Source organism: Pteronotus mesoamericanus, unplaced genomic scaffold, assembly GCF_021234165.1.
Source record: "Pteronotus mesoamericanus isolate MK-2021 breed Mesoamerican mustached bat unplaced genomic scaffold, CSHL_Meso_final contig_90, whole genome shotgun sequence".
NCBI lineage: Eukaryota > Metazoa > Chordata > Mammalia > Chiroptera > Mormoopidae > Pteronotus > Pteronotus mesoamericanus.
In genome coordinates, this window is record NW_026555277.1 from 35418681 (window position 1) to 35422053 (window position 3373).

At 38.5% G+C, this 3373-nt stretch overlaps 1 pseudogene; it reads left to right on the plus strand.

The window, feature by feature from the left end:
• The first annotated feature begins 1359 nt into the window (after positions 1-1359).
• Positions 1360-2953, plus strand: LOC129080741 (importin subunit alpha-1-like; annotated as a pseudogene).
• The last annotated feature ends 420 nt before the right edge of the window (positions 2954-3373 follow it).

A 3373-nucleotide genomic window follows, 5' to 3' on the forward strand; every position in this document is an offset into this window, starting at 1 on the left:
CTAGTGTGAGTATATTGTAATAGTTAAGGTAGGTATTATTTATTTGGGAGTTAATAATTAAAATTTAAGTGGAATTTATTTCCTAAATAGGGCATAAGCTCCTTGGGAACAGTGTGCAGACAGTCAGGGCATAACTCTTGATTGGTCAACAGCATAACTCTGTGTTCCATTTTTGTGCCTTTGTACAATGTTAACGAAAGTACAAACTGAATTCTCCATTTTTGGTCAGTTGCTGGACAATAAAAAGGTAGAAGAGCAACACCAGAAGAGTAAAAGAAGGAGTGTATTACCATTTAGCTCTTATACCAAAATTTTCAATCCAAAGTAATTGTCTTTCTAGCTGGGGTTGACCGTGAGAGGAACAATTGTTTCAGTACACTTGGACTCACGCGGTATTTAATACACTTAAGTTGTAGAACATGGGTGGCCCTTCTATTCTGCTCATGCCAGATGTAATTTTGTAATAAAACAATTTTTATTTATTAAGAACCATATGCAAATTCTTACAAAAGAATTCTACCCTCTTTGATTTCCTTTTTTTTCCTCATTTCTTTCAAGTGCCTCTAAAATTACCTCTTGCATATCAGCAGATTTGTGAATTTTGACCTTATCCATAAAGTAGCAGCAAGAATTTGCGACCAGATTTGCAAACAGGTCCATGGATGAGGTTATAATGATCACATCTATTTTGGATACCGATGTTGCTTCTTGTTTACCTACAGCCCTTGGAGCACAGAGTAGGTACATACTAGATGCTCCAAAAATGAGCACTTATGGAAGGAGTAGAGAGGAAAGGGCAGAGCTTGTATTAATACTCTGCTCGATGTTAGTGGCTATCCCATTGCAGCAACAGCAACTTTTCTAAGGGGGTGAGAGAGCAACTCTGCCAGATGGCCACAAAACAAACAATTGTGTCCAAACTCCCACCAGTTAGGCAACAACTTTAGTGCTATTCTATACTCCTTACAGTATCTTTACCATTTTTAATCTCAATTAATTTATGAGAGACTTTTTCCATAAAAATATTAACATAGGAAGCAAAACCAATGCTAACATAAATCAGAAGACTGGATTCCTATACAGGGTAGAAACTGACAGGGATCCTCTAAGGAGATAAAGTGTATATATATTTCAAGTAGTATATATATTTGTTGAACTCATTGAATTGTATGCTAAAAAACTGTGCTAATTAAAGTGTAGGGCTTTTCCTCCATTGAAAAAATACTGAAAGAATACACGATCTTCATGCTGATCAGTGTTGCATGTTTTCAGAGCAACGGGACTGCAGCCTATGCGCCTTGCACCGTCTCCTGTGAAAAGACTAGGCTGGCTGTGTAGCTTTCCCCCTTTGTCATAACCATGTCCACCAACGAGAAGGCTAATTCTCCAGCTGCCAGCCTTAACAGATTTAAGAACAAGGGGAAAGGCAGTACAGAAATGAGGCATTGCCGAATAGAAGTTAATGTGGAGCTGAGAAAAGCTAAAAAGGGTGAACAGATGCTGAAAAGGAGAAATGTAAGCTCGTTTCCTGATGATGCTACTTCTCCAGTGCAGGAAAACTGCAACAACCAGGGCACTGTAAATTGGTCTGTTGAGGACATTGTCGAAGGCATAAATAGCAACAATTTGGAAAGCCAGCACCAAGCTACTCAGGCTGCAAGGAAACTGCTTTCTAGGGAAAAACAGCCACCCATAAACGACATAATCTGGGCTGGTTTGATTCCAAAATTTTTGTCCTTCTTGGGCAGAACTGATTGTAGTCCCATTCAGTTTGAATCTGCCTAGGCTCTCACTCACTAACATTGCTTCCGGGACATCAGAACAGACCAAGGCTGTAGTAGATGGAGGTGCTATCTGAGCATTCATTTCTTTGTTGGCGTCTCCCCATGCTCACATCAGTGAACAAGCTGTATGGGTTCTAGGAAACATCGCAGGTGATGATTCGGTTTTCTGAGACTTGGTTATCAAGTACGGTCCATTTGATCCACTGTTAGCTCTTCTTGCAGTTCCTGATATGTCATCTTTAGCATGTGGTTTACTCATGTAATCTTACGGGGACACTTTCAAACCTTTGTCGCAAGAAGAATCCTGCACCCCCTTTTGATGCTGTTGAGAAGATCCTTCCTACTTTAGTTTATCTCCTGCATCATAATGGCCCAGAAGTATTAGCAGATAGCTGCTGGGCCATCTCCTATCTTACTGATGGTCCAAATGAACAAACTGAAATGGTGTGAAAACAGGAGTTGTGCCCCAGCTTGTGAAGCTCCTGGGAGCTACTGAATTGCCAATTGTGACGCCTGCGCTAAGAGCCATAGGAAATATTGTCACTGAGACAGATGAGCAGACTCAGGTTGTAATAGATGTGGGAGCACTTGCTGTCTTTCCCAGACTGTTAGTGAACTCTAAGACTAATATTCAGAAAGAAGCTACATGGACAATGTCAAATATCACAGCTGGCTGCCAGGACCAGATACAGCAAGTGGTGAATCATGGATTAGTCCCATTCCCTGTTGTTGTTCTGTCTAAGGCAGACCTTAAGACAAAAAAGGAAGCTGTATGGGCTGTGACCAACTCTACAAGTCGTGGAACAGTTGAACAGATTGTATACCTTCTTCACTGTGGCATAATAGAATCATTAGTGAACCTCTTAACTGTGAAAGATACCAAAATTATTCTGGTTATTCTGGATGCCATTTCAAATATCTTCCAGGCTGCTGAGAAACTAGGTGAAACTGAGAAACTTAGTATAATGATCAAAGAATGTAAAGGTTTGGACAAAATTGAAGCTCTACAAAAGCATGAAAATGAATCTGTATACAAAGCTTCATTAAACTTGATTAAGAAGTATTTCTCTGTAGAGGAAGAGGAATATCAAAATGTTGTGCCAGAAGCTACCTCTGATGGCTATATGTTCCAAGTTCAAGATGGCACTCCTGGGATCTTTAACTTTTAGATTGTACAGCTGAGGCATAAAATGTTGTTTGTTGTGTACTATGTTTGGTATAAGTTTATCTTAACCGTTTCTCTACTAAGAACTCTTTTTATATGTGATTTGTTATGGTAGCACTTTTTACAATGAAACTATACTTGAACAATTCCAAGCTGTGCATACTGTATGAAACTTCTCCTCTCAATGGGTTTCTTATTTCTATGTGAAATTTCCTATCTTACAGTGTCCTGTAAACAAAGATTAAGTTCCACCATTTAAAAAAAAATAAAAATAAAAAAATACTTAAAGAAAAATAGATCAGGTAACTTTAAATATATTCACAGTTAAAGCAGAGTAGTGTTATTAAATTCTAAATAGATACTATTCCCTATAGAAGGTTCTAAGCATAGAGCCTTTTAAAAATAAAAATTAAGGGTTTAAAAA